Below are 26,494 nucleotides of genomic sequence, written 5' to 3'. Positions count from 1 at the left end.
ACAAGCTCGCGCAAGAGGGAGGTGACACGCCGCGCGTAATTCGAGCGCATGTACGCAGTTGTTCTTTTTCCTTCGCGTGAACGATGCATGATTACAAGTATGCCTAAATTCATTCAGGTATGCCATAAGCTCGTCGCGCAGATTGATAAATACACTGCACTGAATGTAAATGCAACGTTATATACTGCTGTATTGCAGCGATAGTCGATCGAATGTGCTGTATTCTGGCTGAAAATGAACGAGCGAAACGCGAGCCTCGCAGTGCCGATTCGGTTTACGCAAAAAGTCAATAGACTGTCGCCGAGTACGGCAAAAAAAATAAATAAAATAAAATAAAATAACTGCTAAATAGCAGACGTACTTGACCACTGACGTTCGTGCAAGCAAAATCGTGATTTAAGCAGCTTTTGTAATTTTGGAGGGGATGTTTTCTCCGTTGTTTCCCCTGACTATACTGATTTAACTGCTGTATTGCTCTATTGAAAGAATTTCACCGAGGCTCAGCAAAAATTGTTGCAATTTTAGATTTAATATGTAGCTCTATAAAACAATTTCAAAGTAACAAATGTTGTAAGTGTCATTGATATTAATGTACATGACAAATGTAGTAATTAATGCATAGAAAAACCATCTAATTATTAAAAAATACACGTGCCTAGTGAAATTTACTAAGATTAATGCATAATCGACTCTCACATTTTAACACGTGCAGCTTGTGAAGTATTAATCTCGGTTTTTACTGAGTCTGAAAACCATCTGTACACTTTCGCGCAGCTGTCATGATAGGCATTCTGTACGAGATAAAGGAACACCTGCTAGGTATTTCCAATGTCTCGCTGCAAACTTTTAGTATATGGATCTAATTCACGTTCATTTAATGAAAAATGATAACATCAGAATATGATGTTTAACTTTAAAAATATTTTACAACGTACGCTCGCACGAAATTTACCTGATCATTAAATAAAACCAGCTATCTTTTGTATTAAACCAAGTATACAGATCGTAATCTACAATTATTCGAATTTTATCGTTTTCTCCACAAGCATGTTACATTCTTATGTAAATTAAACGAATGTTGGCAGAATTTGAAAAACAACACGTGCACATGAATGAATCAGTGGGATCTATAATAATCATATGTCTATTGGCTTAACTATTAGTGTATGTAACGCGGTTTCCACTAACGAACGGACATAGTCTTGTTGCGAGGGTTCGTCTTCGACAAGGGCCATGCAAGAGAGATCCTTGTTGCTTTCGACAGACAACTTTAATCTCGTGATACCCAAGGATTTTGTTTCTATCGCATCGACATCATAAGTCACATAGGGAGAGGTCATTCTCAAGGACTGTGCGAGATTACCTTTCCAGCTTCGAACCAATTTACTCGTGTAATTTCCACAATCAGCAGAGCATGCCTCTGACATTGAGAGAAAAGGTACGGCAAGTCAATATTGCCTTAATAATAAAATTTACCCACACGCGCACAGACGCAAGATTTTCGTATCTGACATCGAGAAACATGACAAACACAGAGAGGGAGAGAGAGAGAGAGAGAGAGAGAGAAACACGTGCTTTGGCGTACATATATCGCGCAGAGAGAAACAACAACGCACATACAGCCCGAAGGTCCGAATATCGATCTGCATATACATAATTAAATACTCGGCGGCTCGACAAAGAGAAGAGAGCGAGCCTGCCTGTGCCTGCGCGCTTCAGCTTTGGTCTTTGATCAGCCCTGACAGACAGATCCCGTCATCGTCGCGAACTTCAATAGCTTCTCCTACTCCCTCGCAACTCTGCGAATTGCCTGCTCGCAGACGTGGCTTGCCAAGGGTGCACATTCTCTCTGCCACTGCTCGTGTTTTTTCGCTTGGATGTAATTCGCGTTTGAAGCTCCGCGAAATTAATCTCCTTGACGTCGGGATCACTCGATTAGACGACTCAAAAAAGTTGAGTCTCAACAATTAACAAGTCTATTTGTACCGGTCGATGAAATTTCACGAAGGAGAGAAAAAGAAAATCGCACTATCCGAGAATGTTACATAAAGCTCTCGTGAAATTCTCAGACCGCGTTACATTAAACATCCATCAATCGGAAAAATGAATTCCCACACGCACATACGCGCAAGCACACGTGTATAATGTGTCTTGTTTACGTAAGTGCACGCAAGTGCCGCAAAAACTTGCGTAACGCGCTAGATCTGTCATCGAAGTGCAAAAAACTAATGAAGGCATTGCTTGCTGCAGCGCACCCACCCTCAGGGTGCGCGAGTTCGATTTTTTTTTTCTTCTCGACAACAACGATGCTACTTCTTTTTTGATAAGGCATATTGCGCGTTGTATGGATGGGTGTATGTATGTGTGTGTGTGTGTGTGTACTTGATGAGAATGTCTATTCTGCCTTCCTCTTTTTTTTGCTTCTTCCTCGCTGTGCAGCATAGCTTTGAGAGGGAATAATCGATCGTCGCCTGATTTTTCCTGCCTGTCATGTGTACCTAAACGACATGCTGCAATAAGGCCTTGCGATCGTTTGCGGCCGCTGCGGCGTTATAGAGAGAGAGAGAGAGCGACTCTCTTTTGAGGTTCAAACTCTGATGAGTTGCCGCCAACAGTCTTGATAAAGTTCGCCACGAGTAAAAAGACAAGCATATAGATATAATCTCCGCGGTCTATCTATATCGTCGTGAAGTTTATACGTATAGTATTTTTATTGATCTTCTTAGGAGGATTTCAAGATTGCGCTCTATAACATATCAAGGCATTTAAAACTGTCAACTTGGAAAACGATTACTCATGCCCAACAACATAAATCCTCTTCACGAATCATTCAACATTAGCAAACTCGATGGACTTTCCTCGGCGATTACGTATATACACCTATAAGATATATATATATATATATATATATATATATATATATAACTCGCTCTTAATCCGCACTACAAAAAAGAACTGACGAAGAGGAATCTCTGACGATATAACCACCGCATGCAGTTAATTACTAGTTTCGTCGCGGATCTCGAAAATCTCGCGCGCATAGCAATTCGATTTATTTATTTTTTTTTTTCTGTTCTTGTTATGCGTAAGCGCAGGAAAAGAAACGTTATATACATGAGTACGCGCAGAAGGCCAAGGCGGTAATTACAAATCGAGCAATCAATCACGCGAGAGATTAGAGATTAGTTTAGATTTTCCAAAGTGGCTGTAACGTAGGAGCTTGCAATGCGAGCGCATCGATCTTAAGGACGTGTGTGCGTGATTCTTACGCAATCGTCTCGTAACAATCGTGCAACTCTTTGATGTGACGAGCGCGCAAAGGTGAAAATGTTTTATTTTTTCCTGCTCGACGCTTCGGCTTTCCTTCTTCGTCGATTCACCGCGTTTACTTTAATAACATCTATCCTGCACAGTTTACGCGTGCGAGAGAGAGAGAGAAAACTTTCCTCGTCATTGTCGCTCGATATTGATCATATATTATCGTCGTCCCAACTGTTTATGCTTATTTGGCGTGACAGCTATGTTGGTGAATTTTTACGAAGGCGCATACACACAATGTGAAAAAACAATCGGTCGTAAATATCGGAAAAATTACTTATTGACCAAAGGTGGAGTCTCGCAGTGACAAGCTCGAGTCGTACGATTGACGTGGGCTTTAAACGCTTTATCAGTTTAAAAACCACAGAGAGAGAGAGAGAGAGAGAGAGAGAGAGAGAGAGAGAGAGAGAGAGAGAGAGAGAGAGAAACGGTGCTGGTCGGATATAAGTGATGCGTCAGCCGCGAGAGCCGCTTCAACGCGATCGGCCGATTTCGTGAGTTAAAAAGAAAACAAAAGAAGTCATCCGCTTGTACGTACGAAGGGTATGATATTAGTGCCGCTCGTAAAGATCGCTTACCGTTAACTGGTTTATATCGTCGTATATTTCTATTTGTTTTTTGCCGTCCGTCGCGACGTATAATTGCCATGAAAGCAATTACGAGATACTTAGAAAATTCATCAGGACAAATATCGCGTTAATAAATTAACAGCTCCGCGAGTGATGCACGACAGCGTTTCTCTTTGTGTCTGCGGGACAACGATCGATCACATGACAGTTGGATGCAGGGCGATAAACTGCAGCATCTGCATATTCGTGAGCTTGGATCTCGCTGATGGGGCATAAATTTAGCCGAATCCTTCGACTGCGTGATGCTTTTCTTTCGGCGATAATCGATTATACGTGTGCCTGAGTGTAATGGCCTTTGTTACGTTGTTTGTTTTTCGGGGTACGTTTCCGCTTCGACAAATGGCCAAGTGTGGAGTAATGCAACGCTAACTTTTCGCGGTTTTCGAAGAAGAATTACCCGCAATAAGGCGCAGTTTAGTTATTTTTCCCTAATTCAATTTCAGCTACTTTCAAGTTTTATTTGCATTCGTCATACTGGAATGAATTTATTTGCGGAACTGTGTATTGTGCTCACTCGGTTCGTGCGATATTTCACGTTCGGTCTCGTTCCGAATAATCAAATTTTCACTAAAACGTAACACATCAGAGATAAATATACGAATACGAAATCAATGAAAAATAAATGAAGCAATGATTAATGCGCCTTTAACAAACGACAAAAAACACGACAGCGTTGATTATCATAAACACTGTCGAGTGTGAGCTCGGCTCGATTTCAAGCGGTGAAAAAGCTCTCGCGTGCGCGGTAGCACTCACGAATTTCATCGGAAAAAATGCAGCAGCAGGCGGCAACGACAAAAGAAAAAGAACGATACGGCGAGAGATAGAAAATTGATGGATTCACGTCAAATGGTTATTCATCGACTGATGTCAAAGGCATCGCGCACGTGTGTGCATATACATGCTCGCATGAAAGCACCTTTTATCCACGTCGTGCCCTCTCCTCCTACTTCACTCGCGCACGCACGCACACACTGTCGGGACTTGGACTTGCGATTGCCTACGCGCTTTTTCTTACGCGATTGCATGCGTCTGTACATTTTTTTTTCGCTCTCTCACAGCCGCTCCGCAGCGTGAATAACGAGTGGCTGACAGTGACGGCTCTCCCGTGTCCATCAATGCTTGACACGTTAGTAGCGCACTTGACGCGTGCATACTATCCTCTGCACTTGTAGATCGAATCTTTGTTTTCTTCTTTATTATTACGATTCTTTTTCCTGTTCGATTACCTTTTATTTTTCTTTCGTATAATAGTCATTTACGCGCGATGATGGTCATTGTACACACTGCCCGAGCGAGTTCCCTTATCGAATTCTATTGTTAACTTGTGTGAGCTGTCGCGTGTGTCTCTGCTGCGAGTATATGTACTTATACGTACGTATGGTTATAAAGTGACTAATCGATGAAATTAAATACGGATGTAGTTTATTTGAGAAGCTGAATAATTTGCTAGAAGCGTTCGTCGAGTCAAGGAAGGAAGTGAAATAATTGACGACCTGATGACATTTTCATATTTGACAGAGATAACACATTTCGTATCTTTATTGACAAATGCATTAACCAATGTAATCGAGTCTTTCCGGTTTTATCGACCGTACAGCAAAGAATTGGCATCTTGTGATAAAAATTGTCAGTTAGAAATTGAATGTTTAACAAATAAATGGTAATTCTCCTATTAATTCAAATACATGTGCAGCATCAGCGCCTCGAAATCAAGCTTGTAAAATATTCAACTATTATGCTTTGGCGAACGCGCATCAGTATCCAAAAAAGTCAAAGTCTTTCGCTGGCGCTTGCACGTTTGAATTGCGCTGTAGCGAGCTGTCAAGTTAAATCAGGAGATAAAGAGCGCACGGACTCTGTGCATTAAAAAAAATTGTCACTCGCTCGAAAAATGCCCAACAAATGATTTTTCAATCCCGGCGCGCGCGTGGCTCGCGAAATTGAAATGCAAATCAATCACGTGCAGTCCAAAACGGATCATTATTTCGACTGAACGAATAACGAGGATAAAATAAGCCAAGCGTATATATACATTACTTATTTTCCTTTTTTTTTTATTTATATAATTCGATAGAGCATTCGTACACATACGTACATAGGAAAAGCCGCGTGATTCAGACACCTGCTGCGGCTATACGCGCACTTTTGTTTACACAGCCCACGCGCGTGCGCCGGCACTCTCATAGTGGTACTGAGATAAGCGTACCAGATAGAGAGAGAGAGAGAGAGAGAGAGAGAGAGAGAGAGAGGAACAGAGAGAGCAAGACGATTAAAAAAACAAACTCGGTGAGAAAGTGATTTTCTAGTGGGCCGAGTCGATTATCGCCTTGACTGATTCGAGATAACACTGTGGACTGGGCAATTGTTAATTGCTCGATTATTTTCCGCTCTTTTCGTGATTAAGCCAATAACTGGGTAGCGTGTGACAATATCCCTCAATTTGTTTCCACTTTGACATTTTTCGTAATAAAAAAAACAAACAAATCTGTCTCAAAATTATGGCGTCGTGCAGGTCGAAAAGGATTTTTATTTTTAGCCACCAAGGCTCAACGCGGAAGAATTTCAAGATAAGAAATTTCACAGTCTTAGCACCGGAAGTAGCGTGGCTTTGAGAAGCCGCTAACAAATACATAAAAGCGCGAGGCAAGAGTTTCTTATATACGCGATGACCGTCGCACGTGTGTATAAACAGTCAGGCAGCTTATCGCAAAAGACGTATCTTTATTCGCCCACGAGCCGGTTATGAAATTTTTCGCGCTGACACATCCAAACGGAACACTCCACTTCGGGCACTGACGAACGACTTTTATTTTATATTTACTCGGTTTTCGTCAGTCTTTGCGAAAATTTAGATTATTTCGTCATTATCAAATCGAAGGCGCGATATTAATAAATTTATAAGCACTAGAGTTTGTTATGATAATGAGCCATAATCTATAATTGAATCGATAAGAAAAAAGTCATAAATGAACCAATATTGTCTCGAGATTAATATCAAGCTCTACTTTCTTGATACAGGAGTAAAAAAAATGCATCACAAATAAAATCGTCACTCCACAATTGCATCACTGCTTGAAAAAGTAGCGGAAAACTTTTACTCGTTAAAAGCACATCAGCTAGAAAGCCAGTCATCAGCCAAATCATCATCACGAGCATCACCATCACAAACTAAACCATGAAAAATCACGCTCGCCACGAGCGCTCTCTCTCTCCTTCTCTCGTTACTCTCGCAAAAAGGGCTTGTGCACTCCGTGACTCATTAAAACTCAAAAAAGAAAAGTGAAACAGATTCTTCTGGTGGTACACACCGTTAAATAAGCAGTGGTTCCGGCCAGCTTTTCGCTTCTTCCCTTTTCAATCGGCGAATTCTCCTAGCCGGTGCAAGCCGGCGATGCAACCTTGCTTCATGTCACACGATATATATCACAACTTTCTAAAAAGCAACAACAATAAAAACGTTGCTTTCGTTCACTTCTTGTCGTATACAAAAGAGAAGCATACAGCAGTTCGTGTCAACAACAGCACTCGCGAAGTTCGACTCATAATCGCGCGCGCGCGCGCACGCGTTTGTGTGTGTGTGTGTGAGTGTGAGTGAGGCACTCGCGATATACTGAAAAAAAAAAGGCGGCCTGATTCTTTTGGTTTGTTTTGGCGTGTAATATTATTGAAGGGCGGAAATGTGCATAACAACGGAGCGACTGATACAGCCTCCCGCGACGGCAGCACGTGGCGCACTGACGGCTCCGGCGCGCTGCCTCGTCTCGGCTCTCCCCCCACCAACGTTACTTGCCGCTGCTGCTGTCGCCCCGCTGTCAGTCAGCCGCCCCTCTCCGCCGTGGCATAGTCAGTCCCCCCCACCGTCAAACAATCGTCCGCATCGCGTTTACCCCCACCAAGGCTCCCCGACACTCTCTCACGCGCACAGACACACACTCGTGAGGAGAACAGCAACGTCGGAGGATGCTGCGGCCATCCCTACTCCCCCCTCTCTTCGGACACTCTCACCCAGTCCACCCACGCCCCCATCCCACATTTGCAGCGGCTAGCCGTGCTATATCTTTTCGCGTTCGCCGACTAGCAGCAGCTGATTGCTGCCCAGTGCACAGCGACGATTGTGCAGCTATCTCTCTTTTCTTTTTTCCACGCCTTTGCCTGTGCTGTCTGTCTTAGACAAGTGTATGGCCAGGTTGGTTTTTGTGGTGATGGCAAGCTCTTTGTACTTTTCGAGGTGCTTTTGTGCTCGGTTTTCAGCTTTGATTGAAGCGCTACGGCTTCAAGTTATTCACAAAATTCTGCTCGCCGATAAACAACCAATCGGTCAAATCGCAAAATAATTATCAGTAATATAGATCAATGATTGGTTGTTATAGACATTTCCGCACTTTTCGACGAGGAATCGTTTTCAATAAATTTCTACATACGTTATCCATTACGAACAGCAGCAAGCTGGCGATCTGAAGGATACTCTTATACTCACCTGAAACAAAGAAGTAAAATTTCATTAAAATTAAATTAGGAAATGAGTGTATTTCGCGCTTACGCGGCATTGCCAAAAATGATGCTGGGTATTTTCATAGGTAAGTAAGAACGATAATAAGTCGCTAAGGAACATAATAAATCAAAAAATTTCTAATAATAACAGCACTCTAAATTTCACCTGCGCTATAAATTCGCATTTTTATGGATACATGAATTCAAGCGATGTCAGAGAGCTAAGAAAGTTCTCGACTCTTTTCCGACGGCGCGTTGATTTATCGATCTTACGCGCGTCCAACGGAGCTCTAACAGTAAGAAAACGTACGCCAGGGCTGGCGCTCAGGTGGGTGACGAATTCCCGGCCGCCACGTCAGGTTCCGACGACAATCGTGTGTGTGACTCACGCTCGGTCCATCTGATACTTGATATGCCTCCTACTTGGGACCAAAGTGCTGCTGGGTAATGGAATTGTACAGCTGTCTTTGTAGCTACTGTTATTTATTAAGAAGTGATGATGTGCCATTTGGAAGTTTGAGAGCGGGAGACTCAACTGCGATCAACTGCGTTGATGATTCAAGTTTCTTGAACGTGTGACCGACCTCAGAGAGGTATTGGATGTTTTAAAGAACCCGAATATAGTGATGACGAGCCGACTCAACATCGATTTTTTTCGATTCAGGAAAAAGTGACCAGCGATCACGTTCTAACTGAAGAACCATTTCGTGACCTTGAGCAATCAATAAAAATCATCCAACGTAGCTGGTCGAAAAACCCTTGGACCTGTCGGCAGGAGAAGAAATAAGGATCGAAAAACGTTTGCGCGCAATTAAGAAATCGTGCAAGCTCCTTCTCAAGCAGGGGCATTTAAGAAAAGCGATGAAATAAACGTTATTCGCTTCTCGCTCTCTCGCGGGAGTAAATTTGTTTAAGGATTTATAGTCTTGGAGGTGCTCGGTCGCGCAGAAGAAGGTGTATTGTTGATAAAGTCGAGCAGTAACTCATTCAGCGCTCTGTCACGCGAATCTGGCGCGCGAGCGCGGGCTAAGGTCGAAATGAAATGGCGTATATAGCAGCGTTTCTCTCTCCTGCACCTGATATAGTGCAGCAACACCATTCTCTCTCTCTCTTTCTTTCGCTCTCCAGGACACGAAGAAGAGAGGAGAAGGACTTCTCTCTCCGTCGTCGTATATACGACGCTGGAAGCGTCAGGAGTTCGGCAATAAATCTCGTTGAAAAAACACACACACGTACACGTACCCTCTCTCTCTCTCTCTCTCTCTCTCTCTCTCTCGCTCTCTCTACCTTCTTTACGTCTGTCTCGTTTGACTCGCGCGCACAAGCACACCGAGTACGTCCATCTCTCGTTTTATCTCTGACTCAGTCGCCTCTCCTCTCTCGTACGTCTTGTCTTCGATTCTTTCGCTTTGTTTCTCTCTCTCTCTCTCTCTCTCTCTCTCTCTCTCTCTCTCTCTCTCTCTCGCCCTCTCGCGTTTGGATATTATTTGAATGTTGTTTATAAAACCTCGCAGCCTAATGAGAGCGAGCGTTCGCTTCGATTAATTTGTTTAGCAGGGTGCTGATGCTGATTTATTGCCTCTGTCAACAGTTCGTAATCGTGAAATCATCGTAAATGTTTTCACGCGCTCGAAATAGATTTTCTATATACAAGCGATCGATCTGTGCGTGCGTAAATTGAAACGCATGAAAAAGGTGACTGATAAAGCGACCGATTATCGATACTCGATTAATTGTCTTCTTTAATATGTCGTCAAGTCCGAATGAGGCGCAGTATTAAATAGAATAGCTCATCACAGTCTAGTCCACGTTTGTGCGTAGATATAGCAGGCTGACGAATAAAAGCAATAAGCACCGCACGCGTACTCATTGCTCTGCCTAATTCAATCGGCAAAACAACACGCGTAAGATTTCATAACACTCGGGGCTGTCCAAAAGCGATTAATTTCCCGCGGCATCTTATTCAACCTACCCACCAATTGCTCATCTCTCTTGAGCTTCAGCTTCGGCTCTGCGCCCGCACTCTCGTATCGGGTTACCCTGTCTTCGTCTTTGGATGTTGCGTGCATGTGTGTGCGAGTATGCGCCCGCCCCCGCGTCCATAAGCTCTGAACCAGGTCGACGTGATATATATGCGCGCGACGCGTCTCCGGCATTGCTTGATGCATCGTCCATCCGGTCAACAAGGATTTCTCATATACTTTGTGAGAGTAAGAGCGTGATCTCTTATTTTGTCGCCAGCATTGAAAGCTTAATTTACAATTGATCGTGATACTATTATTTCCATTTCGTGGAAAAATACAGTTTCAGTAATGCGGTTAATTAATCACCGTATTAGGTATTTGTATCTGAAAATTTATTATTCATTCAAGGATGAATGTAGTGAACAATGTATAAAATAATAGTAGCACTTGACGTATTATGCACACACACATACACATTTTTATCTAATTAGAACTATCTTGTTAATTAATATTAAACTCTGAATAAACTGATGCGAACCGTCTACGTTGAGATGCCGTTGTGACCGTCGGCCGACTACTTCGGGGCTAATCGCTTGTACTCATAAGAGTGCATCCTTTGGGACACTTTGAGTGGAAGGAGAAAGCAATAAAAATTCGAGCATACGCCTGAAAGAGAACATAGGATTTCCCTCCCATACAAATGTGAAGGTTGTTTGCGTGTACGTGCCTCGTTGCAGCGCTTCGACAAATAAATTTACGATTTTTTGTATTCATCAAATTATTTTCGTTCTAATTTTCTGAATTTCCAAATATACCGTACTGAGTCATACCGAACGTATCGAGTAAACTACATTATAAGCTTCACTTAGAATAAGCCCGCGCCTAATTAAAGAATCATCGCCAGTCGGCAAATTCCTCAGCTACCATTGCAGAAATGACCACTTATCATATAATTTCCAAGAGCTGTCGTCGAAAATAAACGCGCGATAAATTTATAGCTTTTCCACCAAAGTTCTTTTTGTTTTTCTTTTCTTTTTCGCGCACCTCGCAGCGAAGTCGGGCCTCGCCCACTCGCCAGTCAAAAAATTGCCCGATGACTCGCCAGCAGCTTTAATTTATCGCGGCCCGCAAACGAAATAGGCGGAGCACGGTGCCACGATCCCGCGTAATCCGTTGGGAAGCGCACGCGAGAGAAATTAGAGGAGGCACACACTTCCGGCAAGCGCCAGAGCCCAATGTGTGAGGTATAACCGGCCGGGGTGTGTGGGACTTTTGACTCCCTTTGCTGTTGCAAACAAGGCAAACAGGTTGACGATTATGTGGGAGAATATGCCTATTGTGTTTTTTTTTTGTTTCTTCTTCTTCCGCGAGAATTTCAATTTTCGCGACGAAGACGAATACCCGAGAGATCAGCGGGACCGATAAAGCCTCATTTCATGCAAATCAGAGAGAATTCTGAGCGTTATATATATATACAAGATGATGAATGTTTGCAAGCTGTGAAACGTTTTGACGTCGCAGCTCTTTTCGTGCTACTACGAAGTTAATGAACAAATGGAAATGGCAATGAAACCGATTGCCGATGCAGAGGAGAGGAAGAGGTTTCCTCAAAGCCGTTGCTTTTAACGCGGTCATTCGGTACTTTAGTCACACTCGCTGGTGCAGCGGCAGCATAGCATCGAAAAGGGCATAAATTACGCAGGCTGGGCACTATTGATTAGCGTCCACGCATACGCATACTTACGGAATGGTTTATCGGAGCAGCTGCTCTCCGCAGAGGATCAACGAAATTTCAGGCGCGCGGCGAGCTTACGCGTACGCGGGTCTGCTGCTACAACGGCGAAGGGGTGTGAGACGCCATAAATCGCGGATCAAAAAAAAAAAATACTTTTTTGGACGAAAGTTTGGATTTCCAGCGCGCAGATGTTGCGCCGTGCGTCATTTACTTGTACAATGTGACGCACGTCGGTATAAATCAGCGACAAAACGTGAAATGGCATAATTAATTAGCATTAGCAGCAGTTAATTAACATTAGTATGCATAATACAGAATAGGCTGGTGCGTATATGCATAGGACTTGTGCTCAAGGATCGGTTTCGAGTCATGTAGGACATAAATTAGTCCGGGAACGAGCGATTTAAAAGTCACCCTTCGAGCGGCAATGAATAATACATTGCTCGCGCAAGCGCAAGCGGGGCTAAGCAAGAATACGTCCCACTTTTTTTCGATACCACCGCCAAGTGCGTCTACAAGTGAAAAAAAAGGGCAGTGCAGCTATATGGAAAAAAAGCCGAGAAGCGAGTGTAATGTAGAACAAAGGGGAAAATTCGAGAGGATTGGTGATGGTCGTAGTGGGGGCATTATATATAAGTTTGAGAGCTGTGCGAGGAACAAGCAGCATTGAACGGATCAGGGAGCTCGATAGCGTGCCGAAGTCGAGGCGCACGGCAATAAATCCATTTTTCGTGAAGGGTCGAGTCGAGCGAGTGAGGGGCTGCAGGCTTTCTGATTAGCAGGCCTCGCAGGCCACATGACAGCCCAGTGAGTTATAATATTGCCCATCCATCTATTTATCTACTCCATCGCTCGGCTCTTACTCTCCCCACCTTCTCACTCTGTCTCTCTCTCTCTCTCTCTCTCATTCCTCCTAGCTTTCTTTCTTTTCTTTTCTCTTATGTAACTATTGTAAAGCGGCGGCACCAGAGGATCAGTATAAATTAACGCGCGCAGTGTCTTTGTGCAGATGCACGACGCTAATGTGCGCGTATGAACCATGTATTTATGGCCGAACTGGTAGTAGATTAACCGGTCCTTTGTTATAGGCGCACGCGCGATCACTGTATGAGCGCAGGCTTTGGTGTCGCGTTCAAATTTCGATTAACGAAAAAGCCAATTATTACCGAAAACGGACGAAAAATGAGAAAGTAGCCGAACGACGAGATGACTCTCTATTCGTTATCGAATTAAGTGATGAATAACGCGTCGTTTAATTTTATCGATTTCGCTCGTGAGAGGGTGATCTTGATATTACACCTTATTACGGGATTTTGTGAGACGTAAAATTAGCAATTGAAATTATTTTTATTTAATGTTTCACGATGAAAATTCAAAACAATGGCAAGATATATTGTCAATTAACTTCATTGACAATTTATGATTCATCTTTCTATGCAACATTTCTTGAATGATATGATAATCAAGTTATCGAAGAACGTAACATATGCATATTTATTTCCTTGATACTCTCATATTATATTTCAGGACTATTTTAAAATACATTGTTCCTATATAATCCGACCATTAAATGTTTTAGTTGGTGAAAAATTTCATCAAAATCCGATTAAATATGTAAATAAACACTAAATAGAGAACTAATGTTATTTCATTCATATATGAACTTATACAGCGCATATTTCATAAATGAAGATACATTCTAAAGATTTAATAACTCCACGAAAGAATAAAAATAATATAACAATAAGCGTGTTTCAGCTTTTGCTATAATACAATAAAATAAAAATAAGTCGAATCCTTCGTCGCAATAAAAACGAAAAAAAAATGAAAAAAATAAACTAAAATAAATAAAACGAGGGCTGTTGCCAATAAATTGAGCCGTCTCCTTTCTCGCGTCGCGTCACGCACGCGAACGAATCCTTCACGTCATACGTATAGCAGTGGTAGAGAAGCGAAAAATCTCTTTGGAATATCAGGTCTGTCTCTGGTTCAAAAAAAAATGAAGCTCATTTAACATGAGCCGCACGACTGACCCTCTCTCTCTTTCTCTCTCTCTCTCTGCGAATCTCGAGACACCTTCAATACATTTGAAACTGGAAGACGCATCTCTCGAACTTTCGACGCGGCGCAGTTCATATATCTGAAGTATGGTCGCCATAAATAAGCCGTGCCGCCGCCATACGGCTCTCACTCTCTCTCTCCCCCCTTCCCACGACTCAAAATTTCCTCGAGCGATCGGGTCACTGTTAGGACGGATGGACTGCCCCACACACTCGCATGCGTACACATCAGTTGTATACCGCCCTCAACTATGGCTGCACGAGCGCAGTATGGCTCGCTTCTTTTTTCTTTTTTCATTCTTATTTACGAGGTGCGGCATTATTCAAGTGTGTCCCTCGTGCTCTCTTTCTACTTCCGCTCATACCTTGACTCGACGGATGGCTGAGCAGCTTTTTTTCCAGGGGTGATCTTGATTTACGCCGAAGGCTGTTATGGCAGTTACAGAGAACTTTGTGTTACGTTTTTTTTTTTGCTTTCGCATTCGTCGGAAATTTTTCGGTAGACCGCAATTGAATTTTGTTGTTTCGTAATATCGACAATATGCGTGTGAAGAGATGAGGCAACTAAGCATGAGTAATGACCCTTATATGTAGCCACGTTTTCTCACACAATGCCGCACAGCTGGCTGTATATAAGAGCGTTTGCATCTCAATAATACATCGTGCCAAAGATTTGAAATTTATATATCGAATAAAAATTAGTCAAGATTTATTTGTTAATGTAAATTTATAGCAAATATACATTGACATTTAGATATCCGAAAAAATTAGAATATTCGAGCCATCGTATAGGCATTGAAATAAAATGAATATATACCTATATATAGAGTGACACAGTGGAAAGAGAACAATCCATTCACCTTTCATCGAAACGTATACAGAGCTGTACACAGCGCACATTGGGTCACGACTGATGAACTACGTGCACACGAGTATGTATATATGTGTGTGTGGGTGTGTGTGTGTGTGCGTGTGTGTATAGCGCAAAGAGCACGAATTGATATGCGCCTCATTATATTCAATCGGCGAGCACGAGATACAATTTGTAGAGCGATATACCGCGGCGAGCACAGTAAGTCCACTCGTTGTCGTTGCTCGTGACCTTTGTACTTATATACACGCGGCATATAGGCGAACAACACACGATTCTTATGCGCTCACGACTCTCGCGCGAGCGCGTTATTAGGTAGCGCCTCCTTGACAAATGGCCTCGTAAATCTGCCCGCTGCCAACTTTTTTTTTTCTTCTTTCCTCCTCGCTCTCTGTCTGACGGATTGGTCGCCGTGAGAAAAGCAGGAAATCGACTATGTGTATGTCTGGAAAATGTCGCGTAAGCGCAAGGCCGCATGATGCTACGGGGATCGTGTTTTTTTTTCTCCTTACTTTTTTTTGTTAGGGGTATATGTAGTTGACGATTTATAGAAAATTGGAGTTTTCATTGCTACCTGAATTATACCTGTTGGCGATGACTAGCCATCCCTGTTTCATCGACGAGGCGTCAAACGGTTCGACGGATATGCGTCAGTTGGACGACTCGTTTGCAAGTGTATATTAAATGAAAGATCATTTATCCTGGGTACAAGCGGGATATCCAAGTCAGTTATTTACCATCCTTAAGAGCGAGGGGTTTCAATAAAACCAAACTCGTTAATAAAAGAAAACAAAAAAAGTGAAAAATCGTGCGTTGTTATTCTCGACGCGGAACATAATGAATTCAGGCCGATCGGCAATCGATAACTCGGAATCAAACGCTTCGGGAAAGACGGGCCTTTAGCTCACGTACACACACGCGCGCGCGAGAGAGAGAGAGAGAGAGTTGCATCGGACCCAAGATGGCCGACACATGTGTGCACATAAATCACTCCTTCTTTCTCTTGGCCTGCGTTCGCGCGCGTCCTTCTTCGTTCACCGAGAGAATGGAGAGTATATGCATTGCTACGGGGCCTCCCCGTTCAACAATTATCAGTGCGAGTGAGAGAGAGAGAGAGAGAGAGAGAGTGAGACGTCGCCGGAGTATTTGCTGCATAAAATCGTGTTTCCACGAACGCGCCTTCTCGGTATTGCTCGATCGCGCTGAAGGAGAAGAGAAGGAAAAAAAGCAAGGTCGTCTCTTTCCCCCTACTGCCACAGGCCAGGCTGCAGGGTGTGCGTCAGTCGCTTCTCTTTTGACATATTTATGGCGGAGCTTTGGCACAGCCCAAATCGACTGATTAGACGCTCACGCGCTCGTGCTGCTGCTGCCGTTTTAATTGAGAATCGATTTTTCCGCAACGGGATGACTTCCAGTTTCGACTGAGATAAGAATCGCTAAAAAGGGACTCTCCCGACAACGACCAACAAAAAAATAAAAGGAAGCTACGACCCCTGACACATATATTACCCGCGAGGCAACATAGTCAAGCCGCTGTTGCTGGTATATAATGTGCCCGCGAGAGCGACGCTGGCTACTGCACGAGTAATTTAAAACGACAGTTTACGTGTGTGGTTTCTTTTCCTGTGTCTCTTCAGTTATATAGAACCTATTTTATTAACCGAAAAATTTCTCGAGTTCTCAAAAGGCCGTAATATATCGCGGAATGAATCAGCTGTACGGGGTGAAATTAATTCAAACGGCATTTTCGTCGCTCGCAGTTATTGCCGCAAGTGATGTACGATGAATTTCTTTCTTTTTCTTTTCTTCTTCAAGCAAAACAATGTCGCGTCTCTTCGTCATAGTTAATAAGTTGCGCATTACATTCAAATAGTCGCGTTGATTTATGCCCGACGCATCGCTCCGGCGTCAATTTACGTTTGCCCGCGCACCCCACGCCCAGACACAGCTTTGGCAATATGTACCTCGTATACTTTTCAATGTCGCGTAAAAATCGAAAGAGGGAAGCCCAAAAGTGAACGGATGATTATTGCTCGCGACGAATAGAAACGAGACGCAGACGCGTCGATAATAATCGTAAATACAAGAGTCGAATTTATTGGACGGCCCGCACAATGACAACTGTCGTTCTTCATCGTTTCGCTTTAACGAGTTTGAAAACGTACGTGTGCACGTATGTGTGTTACCGCGCTGATTTATTGTTCCTTCTTGCAAATTATGGTGTAACTATTTCGTGCGAGAGGGCAGCCTGCGACTTTCTCTTCTCGCGCGCTGAGTAATCGATCGATGATTCCGCTGGGCTCGCTGCTCGCCGATGAATCAATCCCAATATCTTTCGAGTGAAAGCTATTTCATTTATTTATTCCTTGTGCTTTTTTCCACAATCAATCAGATCGCGACTTCCGAATGCAAAGAGCATCCGCCGTGTGACAGTTTTAATGAGCTTTTCGAGACACATCTTTGGTACTTTAAAAACCAAATCACCAATCGCATACAAATTTGTCTGTATTAAAAATGTTGAAAAAAAAACTATAGCTTATGCCTCGATCTTATGCACTTTTCATAAATCGAAGCGATCGTACTGTCACATTAACGTTAGTTTTACCGGAATCGACCTTAAAAGCGGCAAAACTCAATAATCATAAAACGTAAGCGAAAACGAAAGAGAGCAAATTCTCTTTTATATAAAGCGCTCTTCAACGGTAGTTAAAAGCCACAAGTGTACTCGGTGCATATATAACACTTGAAACCTCTTCATCTCTCACTTTTCCTCACAAGCACTATTCGCTCCCCACCCTCTCGCCTCGTTAATATACTTTCCATGGAATATAATTCATTTGGACTCCCGTTGATTGCAGAGTTCCGGCAGAAACAAAAAAAATTAAAGAAACTGTATCTCGAAGAGTTACTTGCTTAGCAGAGCCCGTGCGCGGGAAATGTTTTATAGGCGGGGGGCGTTTTCGATCGTCGGCCACCGCCGCCGCCGACGCCGCCGCCGCGCTTATGAAATGCATCAGATGTAGGTGTTTGATTTAGAGCCGCTTTCGTTTTACACTTCGATTACCGTTACGTCGACGCGGCGGCGACTCGCGGTGGCCTCTCTCCCGTAAATAAGATTTTCCACACTAATGCACGCGGCAGCGTGTGCGTGACGACCAGACGAATGGGGGTTTTTCATTTTGTTTTTCGCGAGATAACTTTTGATTGCGCGGGGATTTATCGTCGACGAGTTGAAATTGATTTTTTTTTCTTGCGACGGCGAGTAAATGCGCTATTACGATGATAATGCGCGTCGCCGCGACCGGGTGCTCAGTCAAATGCGTGTGCTTTGGAATAAGTTCATTTATTCAAATCTCGGCGTCGCTTGTAAGCAGTCCGAACAAGAGGGAGTAACGACTTACGTTGATTTGCAATGCAAATTAAACGAGAATTGATTGGTTTCGAAACCATATAGCCGCTCAAGCTACTTCGTAAGACGTGTATAAAAAACAAAACAATCGCGAAAAAGAGGAAAACCGAGTGATCCTTTTGGCGTTGTTGTTTTTCTCTCTCTCATTTTTTCTTTTTTTTTTTTTCCTTTCTGCGGAGCGAGAAATACGGTAGCGCGTGACTGTGAGCTGAATCGGCGAATATGACGAACTACACAACAGGTGCTCCTGAAAAGAAAAAGAGGGCGCGAAGAATTTAAAAATAAATCGCCCGCTCGCCGCCGAGGCGCGCGGCGTCTGCGAGGAAAGCATAAAACAAGTGGCCTCCGCGCGCGAGTTACGGCATCTCGAAAGCATCGGACACCAAAGTAATGGAGTTTTCGATTGTGTCTGAAAATTCTCAGGAGGAGAGTGCGCAGTACAAGGATTTATCGCTGTTTTTCTCTTTTAATAGGGGCGTATGTGTGTCCGCTGCCGATGGAAGCGACATATACGCGCGCCAATTGATTTCTTTTCGCACAATCGTCTGTTTCCCGCTAGTTTTCGGGACGACGTTTTTATATTCCAAGAGAATTTAATTCGTGTACGCTGCTGCCGTGTATCGGGGAATGGAAGGATTTATGAAAATAACCGGTTTTCAATTGCTTTATGATGCAGGTGTTGTTGTTGTTTGGCTGCGCGTGCATGTCAAGCGCAAGCGAACGCACGCACACGTCACGTGTGACTTGACTATGTATGTGGAAAGGTGTTCGCGTATACCTATATGAAAATCCGATGACTGATAAATCAATGCTCCTTCTCGCTTTCTGTCTTTGATCTTAATCTTTGGTTGTGTCGTTTTCATCGTGCTTTTCAACGTTGCTTGCTAATGATTATTGAAATAGTAGTGAATTTGCAATCGTACAATCTATTTGCTCGTTAGAAATTACAGTGGAAGACTGAGAAAGCTCAATCGAATATAAATCCCTTGCCTAGACTATTCGAAAAAAGATGCACACAACCCAAGCCAACTAAAAAAAAGGGGGGGGGGAGCATCCTGCGGGTTTAAGCGGCAACTTTGTAAGCGATCAGCTTGGGGTTAAGTGTCACAGCAGGCAAAAGCGTCACCGAGCGGAAAAGGATATACATCGAGTTCTCTCTCGCTCTCTCTCTCTTTCTCTCTCTTCGCGTCGTAAAGCGTTTTATGGTCTCGAATAAAGCGCTGCATCGCACGTCGTCGAGAGTGAGAGCGTTTCGCTTTACCTCGCGCCCTTCCGACACACTGCAGCTAGGTATGTGTTGGCGCATAATCCCGCAGGTAGTTCTATGTGCGAGCGCCGAAAACTTGCGCACCTCCGGCCGTCCGCACGTACCTACCTCACGACTAACCCAATTTTTTTCACTGCGTTTATGGCCTTTAGTTTCACGTTAAAGCGGAAGAATATATTTGTCGTCGTCATTAATCGCCGGTGAAATTGTTTTATTGAAGAGTTCTCCGTATCAAAGGGTGAGTTTTTTACTCGATTTATTGCCTTCATAAAAATCAAGATGAAACATTGTACTGCGTTGCGCCTGCCTTTTTACGCTCATTGTCATGAATAGAATTCTTTTCTTCTTTCGGCTCGAACATCGTCACGGCTATTATATGTGCACTCGTAAAACTGCATTCACTATATATAGTCCTGATTTATTTCTCGTTCAAAAGAACGAAATCTTGCATTACAAAACATCGTAAAATCATTCTTTTCAAATCCATCGACTCGTTAACTGACGCGCCGCCCGTCAGATTCAAAATCCGACAGGGAGTCATCTCATCCGCGAAATATTGTGAGGAAACACGATCGACCGCATCACATACGCATCTGCACCTTGCGCGCACGGCAAAAATCATGAATACCTGCGGGTTATACGATATCACCGAGGGTAATCGCAGACGAACGGATCAGGTTTTTCGGGGTTTGTTATATACGGCAGCTGCGACGTGCGTCACTCGTACGTCAAATGGTCTTTTCATTATTGTTATATGCTAGGCTTATCAGTGCGCCTCATCGCGCATTTGTCATCCCCTCTAGCGTGCGTGAGACTCGCAGTGCACGATGAGCGGAAGGGATCATTGCAACGTCGTCTCGGGCCGACATTAGCTTTACATATCGAAGTGCAGGCACACGCTGGAATACGGGACAATGATAAACGAGCATTACACCATCTTCTCGAGTCGCCGTGCGAACGTCTCGAATTTTTCAATTTCGCAGGCGTCCGCTGTGGCGCTGTGCGCGGATACCACCGCTTTCCCGCGCAGATCCCTCCGAGTCGAATAATTGGACAACGCTAGCCACGCAAATGCCCGGCCCGGCCCGCCGATCGAGAATCACTTCCAAGCCCAATTATTACGGCGCGTCGAGCCAATTCGCAATCCCGCGAAGAATCCAGCGGAGATTCCTCGGCGCAAAGGGAGAGAGATGCGATGTCGGGCCGAGTCGCCTTCGCAATCAATCTCTCGCCGCTGTGCGCGGCGCTGCACATGCGTTTCGGCAAGTTTTCGGCAGAGGCGCCGCGCGCTTAACGAAGACACAGCGCGCGAGCGCGTTAATTCCTCGCGCGGAAGAGCGCCAAAGTTCTGCGCATTTGCAAGCGTTGCCGTATTAACAAACGTCATTTCTGCGCGCAACGCCTGACAATGGCAACTCGGCGCGGAGGAGGAAATGAGGGATAAAAGCAGAGAGCGAGAAACAAAAGAGCAAGGATAGCGGGCGGTAATGAAGGCGTGTGCGCAGGCCAAGTCGGAGGGATATGAAAAAACATAAGAATAAGTTAAAAAGAAAGGTCCTCCGTGAGAAACAAAGGTGGGAAAAGAAGTGAGATTGAAAAAAGAGGAGCGAGCGAGAGAGCTGGCGCGCAGATTCGCAGACAAGTGGCGTTGTAGGAATACACAGGGCGCGGGGGCTGCAACTTGATAATAATAAACTGAAAAAGGAGCAAAAGACGTTATTTTAAAAGGGAAATGCAGAGAGCGAGAGAGCGCGCGCCGCATTTTTATGTCTTCACCAGAACTTTTCATCTCTCTCTCTCTCTCTCTCTCTCTTTCTCTCTCTCTCTCTCTCTCTCTCTCTCTCGCGCGCGCGCGCGCGCGCATAAACGCTGCGAGGCTAGGAGAGGGTAGCAGCTAAAAACACGGTGGAATGAAACGGCAGCACTGCCGTGCTGATGAAATTCATAATTTAGATCCAATGCGCGAGAGCGAGCGAGAACCTCGTTTAGAATACACTGCTATTTATAGTCGAAATTTTCTTCTTGCAAGCGTTAGCTATATAGCAGGACCGCTCTCCTTCGCGCCAGTCGAATCGAGAGAGAGAGAGAGAGAGAGAGAGAGAGAGAGAGAGAGAGAGAGAGAGAGAGAGAGAGAGAGAGAGCGAGCGAGAAAACGACGAATGAAATTGAGATTTTACAGGTGCCGACGAGCTTCTCTTTCCCCTTCCCCTTTCTTTCCGCTTGCAGGTGATTTAGGTCTTTTAGGGGATTAATTTTCTACCCCGCGGCCGCTTAAATTTTTCTTTCGCCCAAGAGTTTGTGTGACTTATTCAAGAGCCCCGCTTATAACGTCTCTCTTCGTCCTTTTCTCGTCGTCCCCGTGCGACTTCAGACAAATGATTGTCGATTTGTTTCAACCATACACGCGCTAGGCTCAGTTTGATCGCCGTGCCGCGAGAGAGCGAAGACGTTGCTGTATACGGCCGTCTTTATCGAGGATTTTCATTTTGTTTATTAGTTTATGGCTTTACTGTGAATTTTTCACGGAAATCATAATCAGCACCCAACTTGGATTGATCGGGCTGTAGTGTTTTATGCAATACACTGTTTATAGATACGAAGAAAAAGGCTAGCCTGCATTAAAACTTTATATATAGCTCAATTAAAGTCAGCCATATTTTGCAAATGCGCGCATAAATACAGAAAAAAGAGCGAGAGAAATTCGAAATCGAATTTAAAACTAATGCGCCTAATAGTGCGCGCCACAAGATTAGTCGGCGGAATAACCGTTCATAAAACTGTCTCTCCGAGTTGATCGACAACCGCGCGACTGAGTTTCCTGCCGAACCCACCGCGAAAACCAGTTTTTCGCGCGCAGTGCATTAACGCTGGAAACGCCTTTTGGATGGAAAATCGCTCTGCGCAAGAGTGGCAATAATGTGGCGGCCAAATGAGACGCGATTATCTTCTAAAACGATCGACACATAGTCGGGACTCGCAAGCGCGATTGATTCGACGCCTCGAGTGAGAGACGCATAATGCTGGAAAATTATCCGGCCGTTTCGCGCGAGCGCAGTCGTTTCTTTTGCGCGCTTATCGCGAGCGCGGTATTCTATTTGGGCGCGAGACTTGCCGCTGCCTACTTTGCGGAAATATCGTAGACTCGTAATCACTTCGCTATCGATCACCGGTAAACGATATATTTTTGCGTCGGTGCGCGCAGCCTAATATTTTCGTTGTCGGGAAACTCGCCTGCATATAAATATAGCCTTTGTGTGACACACTTTAGATGTTTCTATGATAAATAAAATAGCCGCACGGCCCGATGCTCTGCTCTGGCCGCTCGCGCGATATTACGCCAGAGATTTATAGTATTTGACATAACAGGCCTCTGTCGCAGTGAGAGCCAAGTATAATGATAAGGATTTATGTTCTAATTAGCTCTATATCCAGAAACGACATCACAATTTATCCCAAAATGGCTTCAGCCCCATACCCGAAAGAATTTCCTTCGACCGCATTAACTTTCCCACAGACGCGCGCGCGCGTGCACGCACACACACGGCCGTGCACAAATCTATAGATATATATCAACTGGCTGCTAGAGAACATTAAAAACAGAAAGGTATAGTTCGTCTTTGTCGGAGGTGGCGCTGTGGCAGCAGTGACGGTCAACTAGCACGCATGATCTTAAAAATAAAAAAAACCAGTCGCTCTGCCGGCTGTTTATCGTTCCCCTGTCGCATTTCATTCGGCAGTTAATAGGAGTCGTACTCCTTAATAGGATGTAATATTGCAGAAAGAGCGGCGAATCCGCCTGAATTCGCGCGAAAGCGAGCTTTAACGCTCGCAGCTCACGAAACGCCGGCTTTCTTCTTCTCTATTTCGACGGAGCCGTCAATTTGCACTCAAAGCGATACCCCGATGCGCCTAGATTTTTTCAGTTTTCAAATGCTTTGCGGACTTGTTCCATGCGATTCGCAATCAGCAGGTTACGTGGCTTTTGGAGGCTCGTCAATCCAGACGAGCGTTAAAGTGCGTAAGACGCCTCCTGGGTCTACTTCGGCAGAAGGACAAACGTCGGTTTGTAAACGTGAGAGGTGAAGGCATTCGGCTAAAAATGACCGGAGCAGACGCGCCCGCGGCTCGAATGCAAAACTGACAAAATAAACGAACGTCGCGCGCCACGCGCGCACGGAAGAGAGAGCACTTGAACTATGGATCCGCCTGTTAATTCGGCGTATACACGCACGGCCAACTGACGTAGCTATATCCCACAAACACATACAGATGTACGTACGTACACGTGTTTACCGGTGAATTATACGGAGAAGTGTACGGAGAAGTACGTAGGCGCAGGGAGCGGGGTATTTACATGTATAGATCGAGCAACGATGTGTATAGCTTCGGCTAAGCTGAGCTGAGCGCGAGGTCAATTTGGAGAACGATATGCGCAACACATTAAATTGACCGTAATTGCCGCTCAATGTACGTTATATGCACGCGCCCTCGACTTGACGGATGGGCCAAAGTCGCTTCGCCGATCGCGAGTGAGCAAAAAGAAATGACTAATCCGCACGAAGCGAAGGAATCGTCAGGTCGAATTAACGTCGACGTGGCGATTATTGTCGACGAAAAGAGAGGAAGAGAGAGAAAAGCGATTGTTGTATTTTTCTATCGGGCTTCTCGCGAAGAATGTCTGCGCCCGCCAACGTCGAGCGCCCAGTATTTGACTTGCGCGATTATTTTCTTTCGTGCAGAGGCGCGGAATTTATCGAGCTTTTGATCGAGCAAATTTCATTGCAGTCTCACGCGGTGCCGATTGAAAAGTGGGGATAACACGTCGGAATATAAACAAACGCGATCTCTGTCACATTGTCGACGAGAGAAAGACATCTACCTCCGCGCGCAAGCTCATTAATCCTCGGCCTCGTTGAAAGGGCGAAAAAAAAATAATGAAAACGTTGGAAAACGAGGACCGATAAAAATCCGGCAATAAAACTGCACTGTACTCGCGGCAAGTGTTGGCGAAGGGGAGAAGGAGGAGGAGGCGAGCTGACGAATCGGCGAGCGCGCTTTCGCGTGTAATTTACGCGTGTACGTAACGTGTGTTTAAGTACCTGCACGGCGGCGGCTCGAATTAACCTTTCGTCGAGCTCGCAATCAATCTCTTGCTAGGTTAGCGTGTGCACCTACGCACACACCGTTACATAGACATTGTGCACGTGGGCAGCAGCGCTTATCCCGTCCGCGAAACACTTTCTAAGCGACCCGACTGACGGCTAAGCGTCGATCCTTGACAGTGCTGACGATGTTTCTTAGGATGACATTTGTTGTCTTTACGCTGGACTTGCCGTAAAAACCAGCCGTTCCGAATGTCAATGAATCGTCATTGAATTACAACGTTTATAACGTGTATTTTTCGAAAGGACTACCACGCGTGTAATTGGTCGTCGACTCAATTTCATTATTTCTCGACGTATCGCTCACGGAAACGAGCCGACATTAACCGCCCGCTGTATAATAAATCTTTCGGAACCAAAAAAAAAAGCAATTCGAGTGGCAAAATACATATGAGGAAAAATCATAAAGTCTGAGCGAATCGCTAAATACGGTGAAAAAAATACACTGGGCAACGAATGCACCAGTCGCCGAAATAAGAGAGAGGCCATGCACACATACATTGCGCGACGTAAAGCGCGCCATGATCATAAATAATTCGATCACCGCGGCGAATAACGCAAATTTATGGGATCGAAATGAATTCCGTGCGAGCGAGCGAGATGCACGGGCGAAAAGGTCAGAGTCGTTATTTATGGAAAATTGAAATCTCGTACGCGCAGATATACATATATATATATATATATATATATGTGTGTGTGTGTGTGTACATAAACAAATCGGAGTGTGCGCAAATGATCGTTTCATCGAGGCGGCCCATCAAGGAGACGAAAGAAGCTCCTCGCGATCGAAAGAAAGGAGCAAGCGAGTTGAGTTACGAGAGAAGGATGGATGTGTATGTGAGTTTTTTTTTCGGCGAGCGCCGCCGCCGCCGCGTTGAGACTTTCCAATAAATAACCAGATAATCTCCGGTGAAATCAGGCGAGTTATGTCCGCCATAAAGGCGAGGCAGACGACGACGACGAACGAACGAAGACTACTCACAGAGAGAACGGAGGCAGCAGCAGCATGCGCAACCGATTGATTTATCGATGATTATCGGGCATTCCGCCGCCACCAAGGATTTCGAACCTTGAGAATTTCCGAGTGTCAGCGAAAGATTGACTCCGATATTCTCTATACTCTCTCGCGACACACATAATTCTGCGGCCTTTTTTTTCGCCGAACTAAACGCAACTGCCTCTTCCTTTTCAGTTATTTTTGATGTGTCGATTTATCGAGCTAGTTTTTTTTGTACCCGATCGCTCGGTCGATTAGCATTTTCGCTTTATAGTTTAGCGCTGAAATGTTGATGTGTATTCTGCGGATAATTCGCGCGCGTGATCGAATGATGTATTTTCTGTGGATATTCGTTCAAGTTCATTCGTTTTGGCAGATTTATGTTATGTGCGAGTGCGAGCAGTTTCAATGTCCTGTTATCTTTAATAAATCCGTTGAATATAAATTTGCGAGAGCTCGAGAAAAGAGCATTCATAAACATCAGTTACGATTAATTCTGATTTGTTTCGATTTCATTTTAACTGCAGTATTGTTTAATATTTATCCAGACCCTTTTTTATCAGGCAATATCGTTCTGCGAAATACATA

The 26,494-nt window shown here is 44.4% G+C and overlaps 1 protein-coding gene across 2 annotated transcripts in view; it reads right to left on the bottom strand.

Moving 5' to 3' along the window:
- The window catches only part of LOC131671912 (protein tiptop), a 115,897-nt gene that overhangs the window by 60,469 nt on the left and 28,934 nt on the right, over positions 1-26,494 (bottom strand). Inside the window, exon 1 of one of the 2 annotated variants that reach the window (XM_058948711.1) lies at positions 7,259-7,659. The exons of the other annotated variant lie outside the window; for it this stretch is intronic. The gene's annotated coding sequence lies outside the window, so the exon portion shown is untranslated. Of the gene's footprint in view, positions 1-7,258; positions 7,660-26,494 lie in introns of those variants that run through there. 2 annotated transcript variants of the gene reach the window in all.

This window comes from Phymastichus coffea, unplaced genomic scaffold (assembly GCF_024137745.1).
Source record: "Phymastichus coffea isolate CEN01 unplaced genomic scaffold, Cenicafe_Pcof_1.1 PCOF00138, whole genome shotgun sequence".
NCBI lineage: Eukaryota > Metazoa > Arthropoda > Insecta > Hymenoptera > Eulophidae > Phymastichus > Phymastichus coffea.
This window is presented reverse-complemented; position numbering and strand designations above follow the sequence as displayed.